This window comes from Panulirus ornatus, chromosome 19 (assembly GCF_036320965.1).
Source record: "Panulirus ornatus isolate Po-2019 chromosome 19, ASM3632096v1, whole genome shotgun sequence".
Lineage (NCBI taxonomy): Eukaryota > Metazoa > Arthropoda > Malacostraca > Decapoda > Palinuridae > Panulirus > Panulirus ornatus.
This window is the reverse complement of record NC_092242.1, coordinates 47,086,448-47,109,783: the sequence shown is the minus strand read 5'-3', so window position 1 is coordinate 47,109,783 and position 23,336 is coordinate 47,086,448. Positions and strand designations below refer to the sequence as shown.

At 38.4% G+C, this 23,336-nt stretch overlaps 1 long non-coding RNA gene across 2 annotated transcripts; it reads left to right on the top strand.

Annotated features, from left to right (window-relative positions):
• The first annotated feature begins 307 nt into the window (after positions 1-307).
• Positions 308-23,336, top strand: LOC139755487 (uncharacterized). Of its 2 annotated transcripts, none has more exons than XR_011714107.1 (3): positions 308-424; positions 1,178-1,287; positions 15,222-23,336. It is a non-coding gene; the product is annotated as an uncharacterized lncRNA (long non-coding RNA). The 2 variants fall into 2 exon arrangements; XR_011714108.1 differs by having other exon boundaries at positions 323-424; positions 1,184-1,287.

Genomic DNA, 23,336 nt, shown 5'->3' with positions numbered 1-23,336 from the left:
GGGGAGGACATAACTCTCAAAATATCGTTCACTTTCCGTCATTAATCTGATTTTCACGATTTAGGTAAGAAGGCCTCTTTACTTTTTTCTCTTCCAAGATGGGCAAATTGAAGTCTTGTAGCCTTTTTCTGTATGTCAGCTCTAAACTCTTACACTATAGAAAGTACAATAATACACGTACAAATTAATCTCCATCCTTCACAGAAAGCGTATTTATGCCATGGACTGCATACAAATGTTTTAAACATCCCGCTCTGTTCCTTAACTCTTCCGACAGCACAGAATGGCCATGTTGGTCCAGTAGGTGCTGCCATCTTGAAGCGGTAAACCAAATCTCAGATGTAAACAGTATCAGCTGACTATCACTCACACCACAATCGCAAGACCATTTAAATGCTTTAACCATTTATCTTCCATGGATGCGGTTAGTGCATGTATTCTTTTCACATTACCCTACTCCTGCCACAGATATAGAAAAAACAAACTAAGACATGGGATATTCGTTGAGGGGGAGATGCTAGCAGTTATTAAGGGAGTCAAAAATAATATGGATACCGAATCGGGTATGAAGAGGGCAGTCCGCAGTTACCGAATTGGGTATGAAAAGGGCAGTCCGCAGTTACCGAATCGGGTATGAAAAGGGCATTCCGCAGTTAAGACGTGCGCAGAAAGACAGAAAGGCTGTTTCAGGTACCTGTCTACGAGTGCCTACGAGATTTGGCCCTGTCGCATACCTAACTTGTACGTTAACGAACGAGATTTCCCTGAACCGCCCTGCCTCGTTCCCTCACTTTTCTTGCTTGTTCAGTGATATTCTTTAAGAATCAGTTCCTCTGAATTATCCATTCTAGGTTCATCTGGTATCTTCTTCAGCCATAAGTATTAATTCTTTTTTAAACAAATGTTTACCTTGAATTTCTTAGGTCACCAGGTAATCGCATTAATCAATCATTCCAATTTCCTTATTAGGCATTCACGTATATGCCCTATGCATAGTATATTTCTCGCCCTATGCATAGTATATTTCTAGGAATTATTCATTTAATGATTCTGTATCGTCCTTATTTGGTTGCTTTCAGGTTCTGAACATTGTTCTTAATCTTCTCTATTTGTTGCTTGGCATACTGTATATTATGATATATCTCTCCCTCTCTTATTTGAGATTATAAAGCTTTAGTTTCAGGTGGTTGGCTGTAGGGTGGACAGACTCAGGACCTACCTAACATGGGCCAATAGGCCTCTTGCAGTGTCCTCACTTCTTATATTTTAGTTCTCCAATCGTTCAAGGTAATTCATATGCTCCATTCAATTTATATTGTGAAATGTTTCTGTATTCTCTTTATCTTAATTAATTCATACTGCTGGCTTGACAACACAGCAGTGTTCATTTTTTGTATAGTTTAAACATTTTGATCATTGTGTCTGTCATTTCTTCCAAACAATATTGGTATCATTCCATTCATTATTTGGCATGATAGCACTATCATTTCATTATGTTCTTTGAATTCAAGAATTTCACTGATAATTATTCCCATATCTCTGACGTTTGCTTCACTTTCTATATATTCTTTTTAATGAAGCCACTGTAATGGCATTAGCTGTCCCATGACTATATTCAAATTTCTCTCTATTAAACTCCATAAGTTCTCATCAGCCCTTTTGTAAATACCATCCAGATCTCTGAAGATTTCTTAATCTTCCACACTCTTTACTGCTTTACTTACTTTCATATCATCTGCAAAACATCTTATTGAACTGTCCCTTATCTATGTCTGGGATCATGATTTCAAAAAGTATTGCAACCAGAACTATTCCCTGTGGTACCCCAAACAGTACATCTTCCTTAGATATGTTTTTATTTACAACTACATTGAATTTTCAGTTTGTTTAAATTCTTTGATATGTTGTCCTATTTTTTCTTATATTTGGATTTGTCTCTTTCTATAATTGCACTCCTGAGTATACTTTATAAAATACTTTTGCAAAACAAGGAAAAATACTGTCCCTTTTCACTTCCATCAAACTTTCTTGTATGTTATTATAAAACTCTTCGATTACTTGCAGATTTAGACTAAGTGGTCAATATTGTTTTGGCAGTAATTTGCAAACTCCTTTTAGTATTGTGTTTGCTTGGTCTATATTCGACTCATTAGCATTGTAAGAGGTTTGCCTTTTATTTTTTCATCGAGAAAGATTGCAAGAATTTTCTTTATGTTGATCAATTGTTTCAATTATGTCACTTTCTGATAAGTTTACATCTGTGATTGCATCCTTATCATAACCATTAAAAACTTCATCATCTATTTTTTTAAGCTTTCTTGTGCTAAACACTGACTAATAAGAGTAAACTACCATTCAGCAAATTCTCTAGGGTCATTTATGTAGTTACCTTTGAATGGTCCAATCTCAGTTTTTGTATTTTTCTCTGTTCATTTAAGCAAACAGGACTAATGGGTTTCAGACTCACACACTATCGATTTTTCTTCTTTTAGTTTCCATTCCCTTCTATGTGATTCCATCACTTCCTTGTTTGCATTACTTATTTTGTCCTCTTACTGTTCCATTGTATCTTTACATGTAGCAAATCTTAGTATTTTCTTCCATTCCCTTTATTATATATCCATTGCTTGCAATCCTACTTTGTCTTTATTTTCACATTTCTTTTTCATAGTTGGCACTAATTTTACAATCGTTTCGTTTACATGCTGGTAGAAGATTACCATGTTTTGTTTTTGTATTACTGTTTCTCAGATTGTTATGCCATTGCGTATTTTCTGTTAGATTACTTATTTCATTCGAATCTGTTTTTTCCAGGTAGATGTTGAAGTTCCCTAACATATACACATCTTTTATTTCATCCCATTTGCCAAAATCAATTTCAGTGCTATACTTAGTGCACACTTCAATCATATGATGGTCAGAGATAATTGTTTTTGTGACTTTAATGTCTGTAATTAAAGCTGTATCATTTGTAAAAATCATATCAGTTATAGTTGGTTTGCTTATAATTTCTGTCTGGTTGTAGGCCTCATATAAGCTAATAAACCTACTAAGAATTTCCCTTTTATCTGCCAACGCACCCTTCTTTTTTTTAGCAATATTACATCCATATTACAATCCATACTTTTCCCATTGTATATAATTGAAAGTAAATCTGACCAAACTATTGTCATTTCTAGCATGTCAGTGTCCCTTAGTATTTCTTCAAAATTTGTTTGTGCTACAGTGAATTCCTCCATTTCAGTTTTTGGTGGTCTGTATGTCACTAAAATAAATGTTCTTATTGCTGGTATGCATACTGCTAATGCTTCACATTTCTTGTGAGATATTTCATGGTTTCCCATGAAGTCTGGTGCTTACATATATTGGTACTCAACCTTACATACTCTTTTCTCTATCAACTCTAGTTACATGTCCTTCTCTGTGTTTCATATTTTATTTTTCCATTCATCCACATTTCATTGATAATGATGAGAATTTTGTTATAATCTTTTATATACTTAATTCCAGTATTTTCCATTTTCAAAGTTTTTACATTCATTTAAGATATTTCCTGTAGCTTATTTGCCAATTGAATCATATACTTCTTTATCAGAACTGGTTTGACAGTGTTACTGTTTACAGCTTTTTGGTGCATTACATTTTTTGCTAATTCCTCTAGCATCTCTACTGAAAAATGGTTTCTTCTTGTGTTGCCATTACTTTCATCTATATGTTTCTCTGTTCCATTGGTTTTAATTGTCATCTCTTATTTTCTCTTATCTCCTTGTACTCATCTCTCCTTAACTTCCATTCTCTATCATTTTCCCTTGAGTCTTCCATAAGTGACTTTCTCTACATCTAATCTTGTTTTCTGTGTGTTTCTTGCATGTATATATTTGCCAGATTTTCTTCACTTTATACTATTATCTTTTATTTATTCACTTATTTCCACTGTTTAAATTTTGCCTAACTTTGTTAATGCAATTGGATCCAAGAATCTGCTTTCACAACCCCGTCTACAATATTTGTATGCATTAAAATGCCTGTACACTGTTGGATGCTTGATGTCACAGCCATTTTTCCTATAGCCTTTATCACTTGTTACCAAATTTGCATTTTCCTCTCATGTAATACATATGTTACTTAAATCTCTAATTTTATTGTCCCTATTATGGCCTGACTTTTCCTTCTCCTTTCTTCACTTCCTGCCTCTATTTCAACATTATCTTATGTTGATAGTATCCCTATTTCCCACTTCATCAGTCCTTCCTATCTTAGAGGTGCTAGGTTGACTAACCTCAAATTATGTTCTTAATTTTTATGGTTGTTTCCTGAATTCCTTTCATTTCATACTTGCCATTTGTCATTATTTTTTTCCTCTTCTTCATCATCACTTCTGCTTGTCTCATTTATAGTTTTTTATCTTCTCTGTAAGTAGGTTATTTTACATGATTCAAATAAGACTGACTATGACTGCTTTCATACTATCATTGATTGCAGTTTAGAATTTTATAATTTGTCTAGGTTGCTCTTCTATGCTTACTTTGCACCATTTGTTAGTGACTACATTTATTAGTCAGCAGTGCTTCCAATTTTTTTAATATCATTCTACAAGGCCATCTCTTGTTCTTTCCTCCTTTCTTCTCTATACTTGCTTTACTATCTAGGAACTTTATTGCCTCTTTAACCAGTAAAGGTTTCATGTATATTTACTTATGCCATTCTGTTGGCTGTTCCTTTATACAGATTCATTTACTATATAGCATTTGATTAACCTACCAACCTCTTCATCTTTCACATTATCTATTCATCAAAAAAAAGAGATATACATAAGTATACGTATATAAGTATGCGTATGGCCAGAGAGCATTATTGGATTACGAGTTAATTGATAGGCGCATAAAAGAGAGACATGGATGTTAATGTGTTGAGAGGTGCAACTGGAGGGATGTCTGATCATTATCTTGTAGAGGCGAAGGTGAAGATTTGTAAAAGTTTCCAGAAATGAAGAGATAATGCTGGGGTGAAGAGAGTGGTGAGAGTAAGTGAGCTTGGGAAGGAGACTTCTGTGAGGAAGTATCAGGAGAGAATGAGTACAAAATGGAAAAAGGTGAGAACAAAGGACGTAAGGGGAGTGGGGGAGGAATGGAATGTATTTAGGGAAGCAGTGATGGCTTGCACAAAAGATGCTTGTGGCATGAGAAGTGTAGAAGCTGGGCAGATTAGAAAGGGTAGTGAGTGCTGGGATGAAGTAAGATTATTAGTGAAAGAGAAGAGAGAGACATTTGGATGATTTTTGCAGGGAATTAATGCAAATGACTGGAAGATGTATAAAAGAAAGAGGCAGGTCAAGAGAAGAGTGCAAGACATGAAAAAGAGGGCAAATGAGAGTTAGGGTGAGAAGTTATCATTAAATTTTAGGGAGAATAAAAAGATGTTTTGGAAGGAGGTAAATAAAGTGCATAAGACAAGGGAACAAATGGGAACATCAGTGAAAGGGGCTAATGGGGATGTGATAACAAGTAGTGGTGAAGTGAGAAGGAGATGGAGTGAGTATTTTGAAGGTTTCTTGAATGTGTTTGATGATGTTGTGGCAGATATAGGGTGTTTTGGTCGAGGTGGTGTGCAAAGTGAGAGGGTTAGGGAGAATGGTTTGGTAAATAGAGAAGAGGTAGTAAAAACTTGGGGGAAGATGAAAGCCAGCAAGGCAGCAGGTTTGGATGGTATTGCAGTGGAATTTATTAAAAAAGTATGTGACTGTATTGTTGACTGGTTGGTAAGGTTATTTGGTGTATGTAGGACTCATGGTGAGGTGCCTGAGGATTGGCAGAATGCTTGCATAGTGCCATTGTACAAAGGCAAAGGGGATAAAAGTGAGTGCTCAAATTACAGAGATATAAGTTTGTTGAGTGTTCCTGGTTAATTGTATGAGAGGGTATTGATTGAGAGGGTGAAGGCAGGTACAGAGCATCAGATTGGGGAGGAGCAGTGTGGTTTCAGAAGTGGTAGAGGATGTGTGGATCAGGTGTTTGCTTTGAAGAATGTTTATGAGAAATACTTAGAAAAGCAAATGGATTTGTATGTAGCATTTATGGATCTGGAGAAGGCATATTATTGAGTTAATAGAGATGCTCTGTGGAAGGTATTTAGAATATATGGTGTGGGAGGCAAATTGTTAGAAGCAGTGAAAAGTTTATATCAAAGATGTAAGGCATGTGTACAAGTAGGAAGAGAGGAAAGGATTGGTTCTCAGTGAATGTTGGTTTGCGGCAGGGGTGCATGATGTCTCCATGGTTGTTTGATTTGTTTATGGATGGGGTTGTTAGGGAGGTGAATGCAAGAGTTTTGGAAAGAGGGGCAGGTATGCCGTCTGTTGTGGATGAGAGAGCTTGGGAAGTGAGTCAGTTGTTGTTTGCTGATGATACAGTGCTGGTGGCTGATTCATGTGAGAAACTGCAGAAGCTGGTGACTGAGTTTGGTGAAGTGTGTGAAAGAAGAAAGCTGAGAGTAAATGTGAATAAGAGCAAGCTTATTAGGGACAGTAGGGTTAAGGGACAAGTCAATTGGGAGGTAAGTTTGAATGGAGAAAAACTGGAGGAAGTGAAGTGTTTTAGATATCTGGGAGTGGATTTGGCAGTGGATGGAACCATGGAAGCGGAAGTGAATCATAGGGTGGGGAAGAAGGTGAAAGTTCTGGGAGCGTTGAAAAATGTATGGAAGTCGAGAACGTTATCTTGGAAAGCAAAAACGGGTATGTTTGAAGAAATAGTGGTTCCAACAATGTTATATGGTTGCCAGGCATGTGGCTATAGATAGAGTTGTGTGGAGGAGGGTGGATGTGCTGGAAATGAGATGTTTGAGGACAATATGTGGTGTGAGGTGGTTTGATCGAGTAAGTAATGAAAGGGTAAGAGAGGTGTGTGGTAATAAAAAGTGTGGTTGAGAGAGCAGAAGAAGGTGTTTTGAAATGGTTTGGTCACATGGAGAGAATGGGTGAGGAAAGATTGACAAAGAAGGTATATATGTCAGAGGTGGATTGGAACAAGGAGAAGTGGGAGACCAAATTAGAGGTGGAAAGATGGAGTGAAAAAGATTCTAAGTGATCGGGGCCTGAACATGGAGGAGGGTGAAAGGCGTGCAAGGAGTAGAGTGAATTGAAACGATGTAGTATACCGGGGTCAACATGCTGTCAATGGATTGAACCAGGGCATGTGAAGCATCTGGGGTAAACTATGGAAAGTTTTGTGGAGCCTGGATGTGGAAAGGGTGCTGTGGTTTCGGTGCAGTATACATGACAGCCAGAGACTGAGTGTGAATGAATGTGGCCTTTGTTGTCTTTTCCTAGCGCTACCTCTCGCACATGTGGGGGGAGGGGGGTTTGTCATTTCATGTGTAGCAGGGTGGCGATGGCAATGAATAAGGGCAGCAAGTATGAATTATGTACATGTGTATATATGTATGTGTCTGTGTGTGTATATATATGTATATGTTGAGATGTACTTATAGGTATGTATATGTGCATGTGTGGACGTGTATGTATATACATGTGTATGTGGGTGGGTTGGGCCATTCTTTTGTCTGTTTCCTTGTGCTACCTCGCTAACGCGGGAGTATAATAAGTATATAAGTATAATAAGTATAATAAGTAAATATCAATTATTCTGTTGTTTAATTCTCTCTGGCTCTTACCAGGCAACTTACCATATGTCTTCATGGAAGGGCTGTAGTTAGAACTATGATGATTCTCCTCCCACTCGCTTGCTCTACTACTACAAACTCTTTCGTGCACAGCTGGCTTCTTTGGTTATTGCAGTGTAGAACTTTTCCCTTCATTAATTGTGCATTCAGTATTAGCACATTACATCCTATGTAATTAATGTTTACCTTATGCTTTTATTTTGAAATCAGATTTTGATTTTCATAATAGATTCTTACACAATATTATATGAAAATATGGGTTGTATCAACAATATAATTGGTGGAAGAACAAACGAGTGCTGTATATGACACAATCACCTTGACTAACCTCATCACAACCATAACTTTTGCTTTTATTCTTACTTGTGGGATTGGCTGAGCCACTTTTATGCGATAAAATATTATTTTCTGTAACTATTAATGTGGTGAATGTCATATCAGTGAGAAAACAGTTTTATGTTTGTTCATTCAAAAAGTAACAGAAATGTTTCCAGAAAAATATCCCAATATTGTATCATTCAAATTACTCTAACAAACCTCAGGTTTTACCATATATTTGAAATTTTTTCAGATAGTTTGGAGGAGAATTTTGACTGAAGATAAATGAGTCATCTTGGAAATCTTTTGTTACCAGAAAATTCTGAATGTTTTCTGTGGGAAGCTCCATCTAAAGGAAATTTACTGCAAATATTTGGTATTAATTAGAGTTTTATCTTGCCATTTATAAACAGCCTTATATTGTCCCAGCGCAGTTTTCCCATATAGGGGAATGTAAAATACAGTTCTGCATTTCTAATAGTCCAGTTCATGTTTTTCTCCTTTGCTATAGGTTTTGATATGTTATATGATTACTGTATATAGCAGTTGTGGTCAGTCACTAATTATTTGCTCGTAATGTGGCTGAACACTTCATAAAGGTTGCCGATCCTTGTGCTACATCAGTCTTCATGCTTTGCATCTGTTGATCAGCTGCTGAAATTGATCCCTCTGCACCTCCCTGCCCACTATTTCCAATAGATTTTGCATGTGTTTTAGTTATTTCTTCTAAGTATTCAGCTTTTAGGATGTTTAGAAAAGACCCATCAGACTTTATTTCAATGAATTCACATAATTTCTGGTTTTAACCTTCTGCATCCCCTCCACTAAACTTAATCTCTGCTCTTATCCAATGATATGAGCAGACCCCTACGTTTCTCTCATGATCTTTGTTTCATCTGTTGCTGTATTTTCACCTTTCAACATGTTAGTTAATGATTCTATTTTGTTTTTGTTTCAAATATTATCACTAAACTATTGATCTCTCATGATTCATACTTTTTTCCCTGAAGATTTCTTTTTGTGGGGTGAGAAGGTCTTGTGGATACTGTACTTCCAATGATACAGCTTCATTAAAAACGACTTTTCATTCATGGTGCAATCTCATGCATGCTGAGTCTTAACAACAGCACTACATTATACAACTAGAACAGTGACTCCAAAACAGAATGTATGCATCTTTATAGAAGTCTTCAGTCACCCTTTTAACCCCAAATACATGAATCCAGGGGACACCTTCCAGTCATATTGAATGGACAGCTTTTCCCTCTAAGCAAATACCAACCATCTTAGGTATGACATACTACATGCACGACATTTACTCCCCATACCAGTAACATCAGCACAGAAGCAGCACAAACTTAATGCCCTCAGAACACTAATTGGTACCAGGTTTGGACAAAAAAAAGGATCTTTCGATATATAAACATGTAAAAACAATTTAAATGCTCTGCTTTAAACTGTGATTCCTATGTGGTCTCCCACCCTTTCAAAAGCAAATATAAGAAAGCTGCAAACAACACAATTTAGTGCACTCAAAACAATCAGTGACTGCCTGGAAACAACAAACATTCAATACCTTCACAATAAATCAAAGATCTTCCCATTACAGTCCCACCTCAATGTGCCCAGCAGTCATTTCTATGCAACAGGACTAGATCTGTCATATCCAAACCACTCTGTAACTAATCACCAACCTCCAAGTAGAAATAAAAGGCTTATCCTAGCTTCACACTTCAGGAACCTCTACTCACAGATCTTTACCACCCCCACAAATATAACACTGATGAAAGACATACACACAAAAACAAACTGACAAACACTAGACATCTGATCTCTTACTCATCTGGCCTCTCAACTGTATCTTAAACTCCATCCCATCAAAAACCATGCTTCAGATACAAGCACGAGTCACACTCCCACTTACCCTCTGAACATCACCCATCACTGCCACACTACAAACACAATGTCAACATATCTAGAGACCCTTCATGCCCATGATAGAATTACCATAAAGAAGACACCTAGCTCTTACAACTCATTTGTCCTGCACTATCTTCTCAAATTCCTGAGTGATGTGAGAGCTTCATGAAGATAGAAGAGCTTGTGGATTTGTGTGCTGAAAAAAGACTGGTGGTTGGGAATACCTGGTTTTAAAAGATATATATGCATAAGTATAATACTTTTTTTTTTTTTTTTTTATACTTTGTCGCTGTCTCCCGCGTTTGCGAGGTAGCGCAAGGAAACAGACGAAAGAAATGGCCCAACCCCCCCCATACACATGTATATACATACGTCCACACACGCAAATATACATACCTACACAGCTTTCCATGGTTTACCCCAGACGCTTCACATGCCTTGATTCAATCCACTGACAGCACGTCAACCCCGGTATACCACATCGCTCCAATTCACTCTATTCCTTGCCCTCCTTTCACCCTCCTGCATGTTCAGGCCCCGATCACACAAAATCTTTTTCACTCCATCTTTCCACCTCCAATTTGGTCTCCCTCTTCTCCTCGTTCCCTCCACCTCCGACACATATATCCTCTTGGTCAATCTTTCCTCACTCATTCTCTCCATGTGCCCAAACCACTTCAAAACACCGTCTTCTGCTCTCTCAACCACGCTCTTTTTATTTCCACACATCTCTCTTACCCTTACGTTACTCACTCGATCAAACCACCTCACACCACACACTGTCCTCAAACATCTCATTTCCAGCACATCCATCCTCCTGCGCACAACTCTATCCATAGCCCACGCCTCGCAACCATACAACATTGTTGGAACCACTATTCCTTCAAACATACCCATTTTTGCTTTCCGAGATAATGTTCTTGACTTCCACACATTCTTCAAGGCCCCCAGAATTTTCGCCCCCTCCCCCACCCTATGATCCACTTCCGCTTCCATGGTTCCATCCGCTGCCAGATCCACTCCCAGATATCTAAAACACTTCACTTCCTCCAGTTTTTCTCCATTCAAACTCACCTCCCAATTGACTTGACCCTCAACCCTACTGTACCTAATAACCTTGCTCTTATTCACATTTACTCTTAACTTTCTTCTTCCACACACTTTACCAAACTCAGTCACCAGCTTCTGCAGTTTCTCACATGAATCAGCCACCAGCGCTGTATCATCAGTGAACAACAACTGACTGACTCACTTCCCAAGCTCTCTCATCCCCAACAGACTTCATACTTGCCCCTCTTTCCAAAACTCTTGCATTCACCTCCCTAATAACCCCATCCATAAACAAATTAAACAACCATGGAGACATCACACACCCCTGCCGCAAACCTACATTCACTGAGAACCAATCACTTTCCTCTCTTCCTACACGTACACATGCCTTACATCCTCGATAAAAACTTTTCACTGCTTCTAACAACTTTCCTCCCACACCATATATTCTTAATACCTTCCACAGAGCATCTCTATCAACTCTATCATATGCCTTCTCCAGATCCATAAATGCTACATACAAATCCATTTGCTTTTCTAAGTATTTCTCACATACATTCTTCAAAGCAAACACCTGATCCACACATCCTCTACCACTTCTGAAACCACACTGCTCTTCCCCAATCTGATGCTCTGTACATGCCTTCACCCTCTCAATCAATACCCTCCCATATAATTTACCAGGAATACTCAACAAACTTATACCTCTGTAATTTGAGCATTCACTCTTATCCCCTTTGCCTTTGTACAATGGCACTATGCACGCATTCCGCCAATCCTCAGGCACCTCACCATGAGTCATACATACATTAAATAACCTTACCAACCAGTCAACAATACAGTCACCCCCTTTTTTAATAAATTCCACTGCAATACCATCCAAACCTGCTGCCTTGCCGGCTTTCATCTTCCGCAAAGCTTTCACTACCTCTTCTCTGTTTACCAAATCATTTTCCCCAACCCTCTCACTTTGCACACCACCTCGACCAAAACACCCTATATCTGCCATTCTATCATCAAACACATTCAACAAACCTTCAAAATACTCACTCCATCTCCTTCTCACATCACCACTACTTGTTATCACCTCCCCATTTGCGCCCTTCACTGAAGTTCCCATTTGCTCCCTTGTCTTACGCACTTTATTTACCTCCTTCCAGAACACCTTTTTATTCTCCCTAAAATTTAATGATACTCTCTCACCCCAACTCTCATTTGCCCTTTTTTTCACCTCTTGCACCTTTCTCTTGACCTCCTGTCTCTTTCTTTTATACATCTCCCACTCAATTGCATTTTTTCCCTGCAAAAATCGTCCAAATGCCTCTCTCTTCTCTTTCACTAATACTCTTACTTCTTCATCCCACCACTCACTACCCTTTCTAATCAACCCACCTCCCACTCTTCTCATGCCACAAGCATCTTTTGCGCAATCCATCACTGATTCCCTAAATACATCCCACTCCTCCCCCACTCCCCCCGCTTCCATTGTTCTCACCTTTTTCCATTCTGTACTCAGTCTCTCCTGGTACTTCCTCACACAGGTCTCCTTCTCAAGCTCACTTACTCTCACCACCCTCTTCACCCCAACATTCACTCTTCTTTTCTGAAAACCCATACAGATCTTCACCTTAGTCTCCACAAGATAATGATCAGACATCCCTCCAGTTGCACCTCTCAGCACATTAACATCCAAAAGTCTCTCTTTCGCACGCCTGTCAATTAACACGTAATAAGTATAATACATAAGTATAATAATGGTCAAAGGGCATTATTAGATCATGAGTTAATTGATAGTCATGTAAAAGAGAGACTTTTGGATGTTAGTGTGCTGAGAAGGGCAGCTAGTGGGATGTTTGATCACTATCTTGTGGAGGTGAAGGTGAAGATTTGTAGAGATTTTCATAAAAGAACAAAGCGGTGAGAATAAGTGAGCTTGGAAAGGTGACTTGTGTGAGGAAGTACCAGGAGAGATTGAGTGTGGAATGGCAAAAGGTGAGAGCATGACAGGAGAGGAGTAAGTGAGGAATGGGATGTATTTAGGGAAGCAGTGATGGCATGTGCAAGAGATGCATGTGGCTGGAGAAAAGTGGGAGGTGGGCAGATTAGAAAAGGTAGTGAGTGGTAGGATGAAGAAGTAGAGTTGTTAGTGAAAGGGAAAATAGAGGCATTTGCAAGGAAGGTGTGTAAATGATTGGGAGTTGTAAAAGAGAAAGCAGCAGGAGGTCGAGAGGATGATGGAAGGGTTGAAAAAGAGGGCAAATGAGAATTGGGGCAAAAGAGTATGATTAAACTTTATGGAGAATAAAAAGATGTTTTGGAAGAAAGTTAGTAACATGCACAAGACGAGAACAAATAAGAACATTGGTGAAGGGGGCTAGGGGAGATGAAGTGAGGAGGAGATGGAGTGAGTATTTTGAAGGTTTGTTGAATGTGTTTGATGATAGAGTGGCAAATGTGAGGTGTTTTGGATGGGATGGTGTGCAAAGTGAAGAGAGAAGAGGTGGTGAAAACCTTGCGTAAGATGAAATCTGGCAAGGCTGTGGGTTTGGATGGTATTGCAATTGAATTTATTAAGGGGGTGACTGTGTTGCTGATTGGTTGGTAAGGATATTTAGTGTATGTATGGAACATGGTGAAGTGCCTGAGGATTGGTGGAATGCATGTATAGTGCCACTGTACAAAGGCAAAAGGGATAAAGGTGAGTATTCAAACTACAGAGGCATAAGTTTATGAGTATTCCTGGAAAACTGTATGGGAGGGTATTGATTGAGAGAGTGAAGTCATGTACAGAGCATCACATTGGGGAGGAGCAGTGTGGTTTCAGAAGTGGTGGAGGATGTGTGGATCAGGTGTTTGCTTTGAATATGGATGAGAAATACTTAGAAAAACAGATGGATTTGTATTTATGGATCTGGCAAAGGCATATGGTTAGGGTTGATAGAGATTCTTTGTGCAAGGCCTAAGAGTATATGGTGTGGAAGGTAAGCTGCTAGAAGCATTGAGAAGTTTTTATCAAGGGTGTAAGACATGTGAATGAGTAGGAAGAGAGGAGAGTGATTGGTTCCATTCCCAGTGCAGGCCAGTCTGCAGCAGGGGTGTGTAATGTTCCCTTGGTTGTTTAATTTTTTATAGATGGGGTGTTAGGGAAAGTAAATGCAAGTGTTTTGGAGAGAGGGGGAAGTATGGTCTGTTAGAGATGAGAAGACCTGGGAAGTGAGTCAGTTGTTTGCCGATGATACGGTACTCGTGGCTGATTCGAGTGAATAGCTCCGGAAGTTGATGACCGAATTTAGAAAAGTATGTGAAAGGAGAAAGTTGAGAGTAAATGTGAATAAGAGCAAGGTTATTAGGTTCAGATATTAATATCATGGCCCTTTTAAGGACTCTTTCTTTCATGGTAATCATAACTGCAGGTGAATTTTAAAGGATCAGAATTTTTTGTAACGAAAAATTTCCTCCAGTTTGTCTGAATGGAATTCCAGTGCAAAGTACTGAAAAAAAGATTTGAAAATTACCTGCTAAATGCATCAAGAATCCCAGGCAATGAAGCAAATTCTTTAGTAAAAATATGGGGACTGACCAGTATATTGTATCAACATATGACTTTAAGGGTTTGATTCCTTTATATTACCACAAATTAACATTAAAAGGATTTTTTGTATTTTTTATATCATTAACGCCTAGTATGGAAGGACTGCTCTCTTTATCAGACATTAGATATCAGGGTCTTACATTTCATTAGCACTCTTATATTATTGGTTTAATCTCTATACACAGAATTATCAACACTTGATCTTAAGTCTGATTTTTATATATTTCAAATGCTTATTTGCAAGGTGTATTCTCTGTACATCATTAACTTGTAATGCTAAAGTTTAGTATCTGTTTACCGTTAACACGCAAACCTAAGGATTTGATTTTTGTATATTGCCAATATTTGATGTTAGCCAGTGATATTTGTAGGTCACTCATATTTCTTATAAAGGGCCTGATCTCAGTATTTGATGTAATGTATCTCTGTGGATAGGCTATGTGTGATCCTCAGGATCTCATTATAATGCTGACATCATTCACTGAATATCTGTAATTCCTCAGTTGTTAGCATTTTATGCGCACAACCTCATTTTGGTAGATTGTCAGATTACCCTGCTTAACAGGCTTCTATCTGCCTGTTAACAGCCCTTGATACCAAGGGTCTCCTCTGTATCACCTTCAACATTTTATTCTGATATTTACCTTCCTATCTTTGGCAGGTCCCATTTTTCAGCACAAGAACGTGAAATGTGCCCTCAGGCTGTCCCACCTGACAAGATGCCACAAAATGGCAAGTGTAACAGTATGAAGAAAGAAATTGTAACTACAACATTCACCTTTATATAGTCAGCTACAAGACAACAGAAACCATACCAGTATAAACAAATCTATAATGATTAGACTAGCAACAATAGTAGAAGCAGCTGAAGAAAAAGAATGAAAGAACAAATATATAGCAAAAGTAACATCCAAGGCTGCAGAAGTAACAATGGTAACAACAGAAGAATGGCAAGTATCAAAAGGACACATTAATATAAGAAGCATAGGTAAAGAGAATCATAAGGAAAGGTTTAACAGTTTTTGAGAAAAACCGCACTTAATGTACAATATATCAAATTTTTCAGGATATTTGTCAAAAATTTTTTTACCACTACCACATTTCTTTGTGATGAAAATCTTTAATCATTAAGTACAGGCAGACTGCTCACAATATTCCAGTTATTTTATTGCAACTGTATAAACTTTCTTGAAAGTAATCTCCGTAATGTGGCTCTCAATTCTCTCAATTAATGCTATTATATTCATGAATCACTGACAGTTCCAACCTAATCTTGTCAGTATTTCTATGATGAACTCTTGATATGACTGATTTGTGCCTCTGTCTGCAGTTACTCTATTCTACATCCTGTGATCATCCTATAAGCAGTAACATAAAAGCATTACAGAGAACAAAGGGGCTTTGTCAGACCCCAGTGGGCAGAAAATCATGGCTGAAGTTGTTACTGAGTTTGTTCATTATATACATTTACAGTTTTTCATGGAGAAAGTTTACCTACTAAATGCATAAAGTGATTACAGTCGTAGAGTTTCAAGTTTTTTTTTATAAACAATCAGGTGTTCTGCCATGAACTCTGAACTGTCACATCACAAATGGAGAGTCTTTGATGTAAACACTTAACTATATCCAGTGAAGGTGGTACTGAAGTTGGAATTCACCAAAAAAAAAATTAATGACAATATTAGAAATTAGACCTAAATATTAGACTAGCTAGATAAAAAACTGAGCCATCTCCTAGGAAGTGCATGTAGAGAGAGTACTGATTTTTTTTATAAACAAACGCTGGGAGAAATATAGATAGTAAATTGCAACTGCAGTAACTACCCAGATACAGATTTCAATGAGAGGACAAGAAGTGGGAAGGACCTTACCTGAGGACAGTTGCTACACTGTCCACCACACATGGGTTGTGAGCATTACAGCTCAGTACAGTTCACTCTGGGTGACCTGGAGTTAGGTTGACAGTAGCGCACTACAAACTAGAGTTGGTTAGGTCATCATTTGCACACCACCCACAAGAGTTACCTAGGTCAACAACTGCACATCACTCATAGTTACATCAACACTAGGTCACCACTCACGACACTCAGTTTGGTTAACACTAAAGTTTGTTAGGTCAACACTAGCACACTACTCAGTGGAGTTGCTTAGAGCAACACCATTCACTTGAGTTAGATTGGTTAACACTTGCACACACCTCACTAGAGTTGGTTAAGTTGACACCATCACACCACTCATTAAAGTTGGTTAGGTTGATGCTAGTAAACCACTCACTAGAGTAGGTTAGGTCAACAATAGTGTACTACTTAAGTTGGTTTGGTCAACACTAGCACAGAACTCACTAGAGTTAGGTTGACACTAGCCCACCACTCACTGGAGTTGAGTAGATCAACAGCAGCATACTACTCACTAGAGTTGCTTAGGTCACCACTAGCACACCACTCACTTGAATTGATTCAGTTGAAGCAAGTGCACCACTCACAAGAATTGATTAGATCAACATGAATATACTACTCACTTGAGCACTTCCTAAACACCACATCTGCAAAGGTCATTAATTCCACCTCTGGAGCTCACTCACTGAATATCTAAGGTTGATGTGGGCTACATCTATGGACTATTGTTATGAGATTCATCTTGGAGTGCAAACTATTGGCATTTTAATGGTGAAGAAAATCAGTTATGAAATCTTAGTTTACTTCAGTTTCGGGAAAGCTTTATTAAATATTTTGGTCTTGAGAAGCACAGAAGAGAAACAGCATGAATGTTATTGCTGTAAAGTCCTCTCAGAGGAATGATGTGGTTCAGCATATAAGTGTTCAGTCTGGAGAAAAGTCATATGAATGCTTTCAGCGCCAAGAAACCTTCTTGAAGAGGAGTAAGTTTGTACGGCACATGACAGTGCATACAAGAGAGAAGACATATCAGTGTTCATAGTGCCAAAAGACCTTACAGAGTTCTTTAGTGCAGCATATGAGAGTTCATACAGCAGACTTTCTCACTGAGGAGTACTTTAGTGCTGCATATAAGAGTTCACACTGGAGAGAAGCCATATGGATGTTCACAGTGCCAAAAGACATTCTCACAGAGCAGTTCTTTAGTGCAGCACATGAGAGTACATACAGGAAAGAGGCCATATGAATGTTTACAGTGTCAAAAGACCTTCTCACACAGCAGTTCTTTAGCACAGCACATTGTCATTCATACAGGAGAGAATCAGTATGAATGCACAGAGTGTCAGAAGACCATCTCACAGAAGAGTCACTTAATTCAGCACATGAAGATTCATACTGGAGAGAAACCATATGAATGTTCACAATGCCTACGGGCCTTTTCACGGAGGAGTACTTTGGTGCACCACATATAATTTCACACAGGAGAGAAGCCACATGTATGTTCACAGTGCCAAAGACATTCACACAGAGGAGTACTTTGTTGAGGAACAAGAAAATTCATATGGGAGACAAGACATATGACTGTTCACAATGCTAAAAGTCTTTTGCACAAAGAAATCACTTAGAACAGCACATGATAGTTCATACAGGAGAGAGGCCATATTCTGAGTGCCAAAAGGCCTTCACACAGGGGAGTACTTTAATGAAACACATGAAAACTCACACAGGAGAAAAACCATTTGGATGTTCAGGTTGCCAGAAATCTTTCTCCTTGAAAGAGACTTTAGTGCGACACATGACTATTCATACACAAGGGAAGCCATATGAATGTTCAGTGCCAGAAAACATTCTCACTGAGGAGTACTTTAGTGCTACACATAAGAGGTCATACAGGAGAGAAGCCATATAAATGTTCACAACGCCAAAAAAATTTCACACAGAGGACAACTTTAATGAAACACATGAAAGTACATACTGGAAAGAAGCCATAGAAATGTTCTCATTTCCAAAATGTTCTTCCCTCAAAAGAGTATTTTAGTGAAACATGAATATTTGTACAACTCAGAAGCCTTATTGAAGTTATCCATGACACATATCTGACAATAATAGTAAATCTGAGGAAGATGATGATGGTACAAGATCTATCATCAAGATGAATCATCGTCCAGGACTACCTGGTTTTGTCTTTCAGTTACGCAAAAGGGCTCAGATGAACAACAGTGACATTGTTGGGAACAATTCTTGGGTTTGTTGGGTGAATCTTAGGGATGAAGATGGAAAGCTTTCTTCCATTACTAAGTTTAGATATAATAACAAAAAAAGCTCAAAGGCATTCATTGATAGATTAAATAGCAAAGCAGTAACTCATCCAAGACTCTATGAAATTGGCAACTGATTATCAATGGTGTGTTAAATAAAACTCTATCAGCTCCATCTATTTCCTTTGCAAAGTGGTAATAGATACAATCTGTGTGAGTGTATGAGGATAAAAATCACTACATCTTAAATGATTGTATTGACATACATTTTTCTTGTCAATCTGTTTTCTGCAAATATTTCTCCTGGAAACTACTAGTGCAGAGTATTGGTGGAGAAGCCAGGGTTATTTGGTGTCTCCTATTTTAACATGGTGAGTGTGCTAATGTATTGTTGGTAACAGGTAATGTGAAATTAGTAATTGACAAAAGTTACCATCAGGGAGATTTGCAAGCACTGCCAAACAACTGTTGCAATTCCCATGATTATTATGATCTGCTTTAAACTGATGCTTCAGAACATATATTAATGAACAGGGGAGGAACATTAAATATACAACAGTAATAAGCCAAATATAAACGAGAAATACTTTTTTCTTTCTTTTGTACTTGATCACCATTTCCTACCACACTAACATGGAAAACAGCAATCGCATAAGAAAGAAGAAAAGTATTTCTAGTTTTTATTTTGGCATACCGTTGTATATTTGTATGTCTAGTTTTGCTTTCTTTGTTCATTAATAAATATTCTGATTTCAACCCTTTAATTTGAACCCGTTCACTGTGTCCTGCCTTAGTTAGGTAGCATTATGATGATAGATATTCTGATTGCAACCCTTTAATTCGAACTGTTCACTGTGTCTTGCCTTAGTTTGGTAGCACTATGGACATATGATTGAGCTATTAAGGAAAAGGCCTTCCTTGACTTTTTCCTCTGTTTCCTCTTTCATAAAGTAATAATGGAGAAGGAAAGGTCATCAAGCTTCCACTATCTTGTCCCTCTTTGTCATCTTAAACCTGCAAAATATATGTAGGTTGTACTCTTTCTCTGTTATCCTTAGGGATATCATGTTAAATAGAAATATATCAAAACTATACCAAAAAACAAATATTCCCCCATAATTACAATTGGGAGGTGAGTTTAAATGGAGAAAAACTGGAGGAAGTGAAGTGTTTTAGATATCTGGGAGTGGATCTGTCAGCGGATGGAACCATGGAAGCGGAAGTGGATCATAGGGTGGGGGAGGGGGCGAAAATTTTGGGAGCCTTGAAAAATGTGTGGAAGTCGAGAACATTATCTCGGAAAGCAAAAATGGGTATGTTTGAAGGAATAGTGGTTCCAACAATGTTGTATGGTTGCGAGGCGTGGGCTATGGATAGAGTTGTGCGCAGGAGGGTGGATGTGCTGGAAATGAGATGTTTGAGGGCAATGTGTGGTGTGAGGTGGTTTGATCGAGTAAGTAACGTAAGGGTAAGAGAGATGTGTGGAAATAAAAAGAGCGTGGTTGAGAGAGCAGAAGAGGGTGTTTTGAAATGGTTTGGGCACATGGAGAGAATGAGTGAGGAAAGATTGACCAAGAGGATATATGTGTCGGAGGTGGAGGGAACGAGGAGAAGAGGGAGACCAAATTGGAGGTGGAAAGATGGAGTGAAAAGGATTTTGTGTGATCGGGGCCTGAACATGCAGGAGGGTGAAAGGAGGGCAAGGAATAGAGTGAATTGGAGCGATGTGGTATACAGGGGTTGACTTGCTGTCAGTGGATTGAATCAAGGCATGTGAAGCGTCCGGGGTAAACCATGGAAAGCTGTGTAGGTATGTATATTTGCGTGTGTGGACGTGTGTATGTACATGTGTATGGGGGGGGTTGGGCCATTTCTTTCGTCTGTTTCCTTGCGCTACCTCGCAACCGCGGGAGACAGCGACGAGGTATAAAAAAAAAAAAAAAAAAAAAAATATAGTAATAGTGGTTCCAACAATGTTGTATGGTTGCGAGGCGTGGGCTATGGATAGAGTTGTGCGCAGGAGGATAGATGTGCTGGAAATGAGATGTTTGAGGACAATGTGTGGTGTGAGGTGGTTTGATCGAGTGAGTAACGTAAGGGTAAGAGAGATGTGTGGAAATAAAAAGAGCGTGGTTGAGAGAGCAGAAGAGGGTGTTTTAAAGTGGTTTGGGCACATGGAGAGGATGAGTGAGGAAAGATTGACCAAGAGGATATATGTGTCGGAGGTGGAGGGAACAAGGAGAAGAGGGAGACCAAATTGGAGGTGGAAAGATGGAGTGAAAAAGATTTTGTGTGATCGGGGCCTGAACATGCAGGAAGGTGAAAGGAGGGCAAGGAATAGAGTGAATTGGATCGATGTGGTATACCGGGGTTGACGTGCTGTCAGTGAATTGAAGCAGGGCATGTGAAGCGTCTGGGGTAAACCATGGAAAGCTGTGTAGGTATTGTATATTTGCGTGTGTGGACGTATGTATATACATGTGTATGGGGGGGGTTGGGCCATTTCTTTCGTCTGTTTCCTTGCGCTACCTCGCAAACGCGGGAGACAGCGACAAAGTATAAAAAAATATAAAAAAATAAATTACTTTAAGTGTATGGGAAGCTCTAAGATATATTTCTTAAATACTGAAACTGGTTTAAGTTCTTTTTGCCATTTTGATAAAGGCAATCACTGTTTATACCCAAACTGTTTTTATCCATAACACTCATATATCCAAACTATGTTTGAAATCAATTGTATTATGATCATTGTCTTCGTCATTGACAAACGCAAACCCGATGATGTAAATACTACCATTGTCTTGAATATTGACATCAGCATTGCTCATAATCATAGTCATTGTCTGCACACATCTAAAGGGAGGAGTCAAGAATGAGGTGTACAAATGTGAGTGCCGAGTGTGTGAATGAAAGCTTAATATAAGACATTATAACGGCTCCCACATTGTTTTTCTCCCCTATATAGATAATTTACCATCTAGTTCAACTTTGAAAAGGTGCACTCTGTGTGTCTTGGTGGCATCTGCTTTTATTGAAACAGGCTTCTGCTTTGTGAATGGCAGCAAAAGGAAACCAAAACATTTATGTAGCAACTCTCATTGCATCAATGAAGTTAAAAAGAAGGGAACACATATTTGCAGTGGTTTCTCTTGTTCTTATTTTACTTACATAAAGCCTATAATTTCTTTCACTTCCTTTTGAATGTTGGAAATACTACCTCATGTGAACATTATGATGGAAGGGATGGAACATGCTCTTCCTTTTACAGAGAAATAGTTTATAATGCTCCAAAACTTAAGAAAAAAGAAGTCATCTAAAGTGAAGTTTTTGTTCATGTGAACAAAAGAATTTATGGAAAATTTCTTGTTTCATTTCAGATTGTAAAGTATTGCAAAAAAAATTTCATTAACATTTTCAAAATGAAGATATTTTCATGATTTTCAAGAAGGGCAAAGTACATTTTTCATATCGCTTGTTTTCATATTTTCTAAAATCGATTGTTGTCATAACTTTGTTTACTCTTTCCTCTAGTGCCTTACAACTGTTACAAGACTTCTTTGACTATGAGAGCAAAATGAGCAGAGATTATTTCAAAAGAAATGTGCCATTTATTATTCTATTCAATTCTTTTCTGCTCAAATTATTCTGTTTTTCATACTTGTATGCCATTTCCTGTATTAGTGAAGTAGCACCAGGAACAGAAGAAAAGGCCCCATTTGCTCACATCCATTCTTTAGCTTTTAATAGTAATGCACTGAAATCATAACCCCCTATCCACAACCAAATCTCACAGACCTTTCCATGGTTTCCTCTGGCTGTTTCATAAGCCCCCATTTAATCCAATTACAGCACATCGCCCCTACACACCATATTGCTCTAATTCACTCTTTCCTGTGTATGCCTTCTGCATGTTCAGACCTCAACCACTCAAAATATATTTCTCTCCAACCTTTCATCTCCAATTCGGTCTCCCTTTTCTCCTTTTCCCTTCCACTTCTGACACATTTATCCTCTTTAGCAACCTCTTCTCACTCATTCCCTTCATGTGTCCAAACCACTTCAGCTCTATCAACCAAACTCTTACTACCACTTGTCTCTCTTACCCTTTTATTGCATACTCGATCAAACCACCTCACACCACATATTGTCTTAAAGCATTCCATCTCCAGCACATCCACATACATACTCATCTTAAGCTCGTGCCTCACATCCATACAACAATACTGGGACCACTATACCTTTAGATACTCATTTTTGCCCTCTATGATATCATCCTCTCTTTCCACACATTTCCCAGTTCTTCCAGAACTTTTGCCCTTCACCGACCGACCTTTCCTGGTCCCATTTGCACCCACATCCACTCCCTGGCATCTTAAACATTCCACTTCCTCCAAATTTTCTCCATTCAGACCCACACCCTAACTAACCTGTCCCTCTGCCCTGCTAAACTTAATAACCTTGATTTCATTTACATTTACTCTCAACTTCCTCCTTTCATACACTCTCCCAGACTTAGACACCAACTTCTGCAGCTTCTAGCTTGAATCTGCCACCAGTGCTCCATGAACTGATTTATTTTTGTGCATATACATTTTGTAAAATATAAATAAAAAATACTAAGTA